The sequence below is a fragment of the Phallusia mammillata genome, chromosome 5 (genome assembly GCF_965637545.1).
Source record: "Phallusia mammillata chromosome 5, kaPhaMamm4.hap1.1, whole genome shotgun sequence".
NCBI lineage: Eukaryota > Metazoa > Chordata > Ascidiacea > Phlebobranchia > Ascidiidae > Phallusia > Phallusia mammillata.
In genome coordinates, this window is record NC_137256.1 from 16,915,403 (window position 1) to 16,923,987 (window position 8,585).

Sequence of the window (8,585 nt, forward strand, 5' to 3'; positions counted from 1 at the left end):
CGTTTTGCAAACTTTGTTCGAAACGAAATTTAATTTGGAAATCTTAACTTCTGTTTATAATTTCCTTTAACGGTGAATGATTGGCAATAATAATGAAAAGTAACTTTTTATCTCAGAAAAATGAACTACGATGGTATAATTGAGGCCCAGTCCGTACATATAATAATGCAACTCTCCACAGTCCTCTAGCGTCACCATGCGCAAATCAAAAAAATTCGAAACAAAATTTCGAAACAAAAATTTTGTTTTCAAAATTTTTTTTCGTTTTGGACCGTGCTATAGGTTACGCACCGCTCCCATTTACATGGTGTTTTTACTGGTGCCCCTTTTTTAGCTCTTAGGGACGTATTTAACCTGTAGAGGTACCTTCTGCGTAACATGTGAGGCAAGCCAAGGACGTTTTTAAAAACAGTCACTATTATTCTTGGAGACCCTACTTCCGTACCTCAGTAAACAAATCACACGTTTAATTGTGATTGCAACAAACCCGTTTGTGACTTGCCCGTTAAATTACTGTAATAAGCAACGAATCAGTGCGTAGTCCGGTTTCGAAGGTCTCGCGCTCGACTTAGTATTATGCGACCGAGCGCCGAGGTACTGAGTACTCTGGTTCTGATTCGGTTTTGCCAAGCACAAATCTAATGCCACCTGTAAATTCTGCTCTTAAAGCGCACACTATAGCCCCGGCAAATAAGGCATTGTTATTTGCACAAAATGCATTATGAAATCATCACTGAAATCACGTACAAAATAAACTACCAATACAGTGAATACTAACCAAATTTGCACAATTTTACAAGGTTACCGGGAACATCCGGGAGCGCCAATCAATGATGCGGAAAATGCAGCGAGGAAAAGACAGTGCGTGAATAAAGGGTGCCATTAGAACAAAGAAAACTAAACCAAATGAAAAACAGTATTGAGTGGAAATAGAGATTGGGTGAAAACAAAGAAAAGATGTAAGTCACTTTAAAATATGACATATAAGAAATACAAGTAAAACATATAAAACACAAGTGCGACATTTCACTGATCTCTATAAACACAGGATTGCTCTACTCCGTTGAACGGTTGGGTGATTTTTGAAGCAAATTGAAGCGTAATGGCGGCTGCAAAAGGAATCCTTCAAAAATGCACAGCGGGCAATGGGGAGATGGCGATAAAAAAATGGCGATAAATTTTGTTTTGAGCAATTGTGCAGCGATTTTTGCATATATGATCGGTATTTTATTAAGAGCAATGTATTGCAATGTGTAATAACCAATAAATATGCGTAGATTGAATGTGAGGTTTATGTCTGTGTACTAGAAATTAAAACGGTTTTAAGTTAGTGTTGAAATAAATCAATACTAAGTGGTAATAAATGTTTTTGTGTGCAATACAAGTAGTTTACATGCGTTACTCTATATTTAAGACATAAATCAACAAGAATGCCTCTTTCCTTCACACAAGAGGATGTGATACTTCATTTAACATTATCTTGTTCTGATCCAAACTGCTGTAGTGATCGATTTTTATGTTAATGTTCGCTGATGAGTCTCAAGGTTATAATCGCGTCACTACAAATTAAAGAGGTATACCACCGTCCTTAACCTCCCAAGCTCCTGGGCTTGTCAGGACAGAGTCCTGGAAACTCCACACACGTGTCTTGCACTTCGGTTCGTTTGTTTATTACTTATTCAAATGAAATCTTATTCAAATAGAACTTATTCAAATAGAATGTTTGAGAAACAAAACAAGTCGTTAGAAAGTAATAGTAATAAAGTTTACATATAAATTTAAGTTTAACTGGCAACCAACGCATTACTTCAATGCAAGTAATTGAACAGTAAGCCAAACGAGTTAACTGCGGTAGGACTAAAACTGTTATGAGCTATTACATCAGCGGTGCGTTTCATAAATTCATAACACGGGACATTAACTGTACAACTATGCTTTTGCCGTTGGCTCTTGCACATTTTCTCACACAAGAAACAGCGACTAATCACCGCACGAAACAAAACATACGATTAAAGCGGGTAAACACCAGATAACAAAGTCGATCAACCTCCTAATTTAACTGTAACAGGGAATATTATCAAAGCTCGAGCATTTTAGCAAGTAAAACGAGCTAATTTGGTAAACAACTATTGCAGAATTCGCACAAATTATGACGCAATCTACACTGCTGTTTTTGATTGTCATCAAATTCTTGGAACTGAAATGTGGCTGTTTAAAAGTTTGTTGTAGTAGGTTTAACATTATTTTGCTTGTATGCTACAAACTGTAAATATAGTAAGCTTTTTTTAGCTCATTGTGTGCAACCATCATGTGTAGAATAAATTTTTGCTGAAGTGTTTTAAACTCTCAAACTAAAAACTCTTAACTAAACTCCAAAATCTAAGGAACACAAGTACATAAACGCATTTAAGGCCTCACACCCAAATGAGACACCTATTCATGTATTGTTTCAGTCACAATCATGACATATTGTTTTTATTTCTATAGGATTTCAATTCCTTCATACTCTATTTGTTGCAGAAAATGGCTGTATTGTTAGCAGTGTCGTGAAGCTTGAGGGTTTGGGAAGAGACATAGAGTTCTAACACATATATACGGGATTTGAGGAAATATTGGGATTTGTTACGTCAGCACAATGTATACTTTCTTTTTACCGGCGAATAAAGTTCCATCGAAAAGCTTTTGCTTGAAGTAGCAAGTCACCACAACCTAAAAACTTAATCCAGAGTCCACACAATAGCGAGCCACACAATTTGAAACAATAATGGCGGGCCACGTGAAACGCCGCCGGGGGCCGCATTTGACCCGCGGGCCGCACTTTGGACATCCCTGCCCTATTGAAATGTTTACAAACAACTTTATTATAATTGTAAAATTATATTGCAAAGTTTGATAATATCACCATGGCAAGATAATAAACACCCAAATCAAATGCACTCAATCAAGAAAAAAAGTAAAATACTGTTAAAAATTCTTACAGCAAAAAGTTGAAATATTATGTTATGTTTTTGTGTTTTTAATTAAAACTTCAAACCACTTGTTCCTAAGAATTTGCTGGAGTTTTAAGACAGTCAAAAACAACAGTTTGGATCAGCACAAAGTGATGCCCTGTGTAAAAAAAATAGCCATTTTGTTGGATTTAAGTCTTTATTACTTAAAAAAGCACGAAAACTACTTATATTGCACAAAAAAAAATTATTACCGCTCAGTAAAGACTTATTTCAACACTAACTTAGAAACGTTTTAATAGTACACACACATACCTCACAGTCAATTTGCGCATATTTATTGGTTTTTACACACTGGAATACATTACTCTCAATAAAATACTGATCATATATGCAAAAATTGGTATACAATTGCTTAAAACAGGATTTACCGACATTTTCTCACTCTTTCCCCGTTGCCCTCAATGCCTTTTTGGGGCTTCCTTGAGCAGCCGCCATTACGCTTTAATTTGCTTCAACCGTGACGGCCAGTAGCGCTATCCAGTGTTTATAAAGATCAGTGCATTTATCCCAAATAACATGAACAGATGAAAGAAAACGTGTTGTCAAAAAAAACATTTAGAAAATGTATAGCGACTGACACCTAAAATATTCTCGCCACCTTATTATTATTGTGCTGAAACATAATTCTTGCGGCAATTCGCAGTAGAAAACATTTGCTTTTATATCAGAAGAAACAAATTGACAACCAAGCTGTTGTTTCTTTGCCCATGCGGCAAAATTAGTATTTTGAAATGCAACTACGGCCTCGTGTGCAAGTGCGTGTTGGCCTAACATCACCCCTGCTCTCTTCTGTCACTGCTGCAATTCTTCCAAAGACCCACCGGGTGCATGGCTTTTGGGCTATCCTGCCCCGTGCTAAATGCATACCTCCGGCCCGGTTTCCGACACTCTGTTGGCACATGACGCTGTTTGCGTTGTCGCCGAACAATAGACGTGTTAATACTTGTTTGGTTCTGGGCTCGTTTCCTTATTCTGTTCTTCCTCGCTGCTGTTACATTGATGAAACCTGTCCGTAGTTGCCTTCATTCGATTGTAATGTACTGTTTGTCAATTTCCATCTCTATCTTCTATCACGTAATGTACCGGACCCTGGGTTTCTACTACGCGATATGGTCCCTTGCATGGGGGCTGCAACTACTTACATTTGCCCTGTGGTATTGCCGGATTGGTAAATAAAATTTGCTTTCCCACCTCATGCGGCTGGCCGTACTGTCGCCGCACCGAAAGGGTCTCTCAGACAACTTCCTCCGAAAGCAATAGGCAATCCTTCACTCGGTTAACTTTTACTTCATAGGAGCACTGATCATTGACATGGTCGGGTCCAGACAGATCGGCAGGAAGGCGTAAAGGGCGTCCGGTAAGCAGGGTATGTGATGCAAAACCGGTGCTTTCATGTGCGCTTGCGTTGTAAGCTGCGAGAAGTAGTTCCCATAATCATCCCACCGACGATTGTGCTTTTGAATATAATTATGCAACATTGTAACGATTGTTTTGTTATTTCTCTTCAACCCCGCCGTTGCCAGGTGGGTGATATGACGTGGTTTTACTCTTTTTACATCCCATTAACCTAAGTAACTGAGCAAAAAGTTTACTTTCGAAGTTTGTACCCAGAAAACGTTTCTGTCAAGATTACATTAAAATATTAATAAAAAACTTCGATTTGCATGTAGTTTACATAAATTCAACATATTGTAATGTCTGTAAGTAATGTCTCTAGGACTCCATGCACTGTAAATCAACGGCGAAATACAAAACTGGCGGTCTCACTTGATGTCTGATGCCGCATTGACCACGCCCGTACGTACTTTGTTCACGGGTCACAAGCAACCAAAATAAATTGGAATCCCGAATGCGTTAACGGTAAAGGGCCTAAGACATCCACTTCAACTCTCTGCATCGGGCGTTCGTCTCTCGAGAGTACAAATGGGGCTTGAGGTTTTTGTTGTGTTTTTTTGTTATACTGACAACTTATGCATTGTTTACAACCGCTCCGCTTCTTCACGCCATTGGGGCCAGTAATGTCGCTGTGATACCTTAGATAGGGTTTTGGCGATACCTAGATGACTGTCTCCGTGAGCCATGTTGTGCACGTTCTCTAAAGCGTGGCACCTGAGACTAGCGAGTAAAACGACTTTATCGGAGATATGTGCCCCTGTTTCGTCTCGAATGCATAATATGCCTCCTTATAAAAGATAAAAGAATATCTTATGAAAAATTTCGTTCAGCACGACTAAGAGTTCGGCTGCCATACGCCACTACAGACTCTTTACCACCTTTCTCTTGTGAGAGCACACATTCCACAGAATGAGGCTTTAGAAGTGAAAAAGCCCCTTAGCACTTCTCGTCCCATTCGCTTTACCTTTTCCGTCAGACGGTAGAGTGGGGTGGAGATGTGTGCATAGTTTTTAATAAACTTTTTATAACAGGAAGTTAAACCTAAAAATTGCCGAACCTCCTTGACGTCCCGCGGTATGGGCCATTGTGACACCGCTTTGATTTTACTTGGGTCGCAGCGAATTCCTTTTTTGGACACAACGTGGCCTAGAAAGTCAACTTCCTCTTTAAGAGAGAACACTTGGACGGCTTTAACGTCAGCCCGGTGGAATAATGCGCCCCAAAACATCAGAAAGCTTATGTACATGTTTTTCAAACGTTGTTGAATAGACGATTATGTCGTATAAATATGCAAGTTTACCACGCCATTCAATTCCTTTAAGCACAAGGCGTACCAACCGCTGAAATGCTGCGGCAGCATTGCATAAGTCCATGGGCATCACATTGAACACAAATAACCCGACGTGGCTCGTAAAAGCAGTTTTTTCACGTGATTCTGAATTTACGGCAACTTGCCAATACCCGGATTTTAAGTCTAGGGAAGAAAAATAGACTAATTTTGACATTTCGTCCAGACCAGTGGTTCCCAACCTTTCGTGGACCATGGCCCCCTTAAAGTAACTTTTTTGGCCTCGAGGAGGTTGCCGAACAGGTTGTCGGTTTCTCGTGTCAATGCGATGACGCACGACTTCAATTCGACCGAGAGACTCTTTTGACGTGGCAAACGCATCACTGTGTTCTCGTAAAAGTTGGTCCAAATCGGCCCGCTGGTTATCTGACTTCGATATGATGATATCCTCTTTAAGGCAAATATTAGCCGCACTCAGGTTTGGTATGACTATGGGTGAACTGAGCAAAAGCACCTTTGCTTCACCGGCGGATAAGGTATTGGAGTAATAGCATATTCTGCATTGGTGACCTTGTAAGAAGTCCAAACCTAATGTGACGTCGTGCTTTAGATCCTTTACGACGTAAACATATGTATCTGCGAGAAGAGCACCGACTTTAATCATTAGGTTTACCTTGAATTTGACCGACAGTTTGGCTCCATTAGCCCCCAATAATCTAGTGGTTAATGGTAGTCTATTGTTCCCCGATACAAAACCCAGTTGCTGCCTTTTTTCTTGAGCTAATTATAGTAGCACCAAAACCGGTATCTACCAGAGCACATGCATATTTGTCGTTTACCAGTAAACTCACGAATCGCGCAGGAGCCGGTGCTGAAGTCGAACGGGAGTTGACAAGCTTGTTTAAGCCGAATGGCCGAATCTGTTCGTTCCAGGTTCGGGGTAGTGCCGTTCTCTGTCGTTTACTTCGCGTGAGGTTCGCGTCTAGAAGTGCAAAAAGTCAATTGCTATTGCCCCTTGGGTCCACGCGCCCTTGCGGTCGTACCTAATAATGGACATTCACGTTTTAATTGGCCAGTTCTGTCGCATTCCAACCATCTGCGTTCACGTAAATGTACTGGGCTGTATCGTAAGTTAATTTTTCGTTGTCCTCTTTAGCGTCGTTATTTCTGCTTCCATGGCGCAGATATTCCTCGTCAGTTCGTCGGTTCTTTGCAAGGTTCGGATTTCCATAGCTTCGAGCTTTTTAAGAATCATTCCCATATCCGGAGTTTTGGATTCCACCGCAGCTACTTCAACAGTAGGAGAGCTGGTGTGGTCAATAACCGTTTGAGCCGCACTCGTGAAATCGCGTATTTGATGAGAGGCGGAATGGAGTTGGCCAAGCGACGGTCGTGTAAACCTTGCAACAAAGTCACATACAACATCTCGTTTCTTAAACAAAGTCACATACAACATCTCGAGTGCGTAAACAAACTTGCGACTGGATTTCGCAGCAGTCAGCGTGTTGCCCATTGTCGTTGTGGCGAAAAGCGCGTTCCTTCAACACTTCGTACTGACTTTATACAGGTTGCAGTCTTGCAGGGCCCAGTTTAGATAATTATCTATGGCCGAAAGCTGCAAATGCCGCTTTACTTGATCAAAGGCCTTTACGCTTGAGCAGTAAGAGTCGAAGACGATAAAATACTGGGCTAAATCGTCTCGAGGCCTCAGTGTTGGAGGTTGCACCATGAGGTTCAAAGACATAATAAAAATGGAATAAAATGTTTACCTATTAAAGTACAATAAAAAAACAGTCTTCTGGCGAAACCAGCGGGTCGTGGTGGCAGGGTCCTGGCGTGCTGGTCATATGAGCTTATTAGCCAATTAAGTCCCAAAAGCCCTTCCAATATGATCTGTTCCCCGAGACTGTCTCCCCATTTCTGTAAACGGTCCAGAACCCTGCAATAACGGCTCACCACGAAAGCTGGTTCTACCTAACACTGGTTTTGCTAAAAGGGCGTTTTAAAGTTTATTATATTATTTGTTATTTAAATACTTCGGAGAGGTTGCTATAACTCCAGTACACGAAACCTCGGCACATAATACCAACCACGACACATAAAACAAAAGCACTTAATTCGACCACGAGACGACCACAAGAAGACTGCCTCGTCTTTAACAACACGTGCAAAACCGAACTCGGCTCGCGGGCCGTTGACCAATCACCGGCTTACACAATTTTACAAGTTTACCGGGAACATCCGGGAGCGCCAATCAATGATGCGGAAAATGCGGCCAGGAAAAGGTAGTGTGTAAATAAAGAGTGCCACTAGAACAAAGAAAACTAAACCAAATAAAAAACAACATTAAGTGAAAATAAGGGATTAGGTGAAAACAAACAAAAGATGTAAGTGACCTTAATATATAACATATAAGAAATACGTTGAAAGGTGTAAAAGATAAGCAACATTTTTTTTGCATAAGTGAAACATATAAAACACAAGTGCGACATTTATCCCCAAATAACATGAACAGTTTAAAGAAAACGCGTTGTACAAAACAAATCAACCTGCAAATGCACAGCGGCTGACACGTGAAATATTCTCACCACATTGTTATTACTATTTTTGTGCTGAAACATAATTCTTGCGGCAATTTGCAGTAGAATAGGGTTGCCATTCGTCAGGATTTTCCCTGACATGTCAGGGAATTTAGTGTTTAAATCTGCGTCAGGGAGAAATGTAAAAATGTACCTAAAAGTCCGGAATTCAAGAAAAAATATTTGTATATTTTAGGAAATCAATGTACCAACGGAGAAAGTTTCTAGTAGATAGCTACAACCGCGTCTATACCATGAAACGTAAAGAGGTAAACTGGCGGCGCGCTGGTTAACGTACATGTTCTGTTTGAT

The 8,585-nt window shown here is 40.4% G+C and overlaps 1 long non-coding RNA gene and 1 pseudogene across 2 annotated transcripts; both read right to left on the minus strand.

The window, feature by feature from the left end:
- Nucleotides 1-682: 682 nt before the first annotated feature.
- Nucleotides 683-4,268, minus strand: LOC145230580 (uncharacterized). 2 transcript variants are annotated; one of them, XR_013860687.1, is made up of 2 exons: nt 3,384-4,268; nt 683-3,108 (listed from the first exon to the last, which is right to left on the minus strand). It is a non-coding gene; the product is annotated as an uncharacterized LOC145230580 (long non-coding RNA). The 2 variants fall into 2 exon arrangements; XR_013860688.1 differs by having other exon boundaries at nt 3,380-4,268.
- A 2,160-nt stretch (nt 4,269-6,428) lies between these two features.
- Nucleotides 6,429-7,438, minus strand: LOC145229616 (uncharacterized; annotated as a pseudogene).
- Between the last annotated feature and the right edge of the window lie 1,147 nt (nt 7,439-8,585).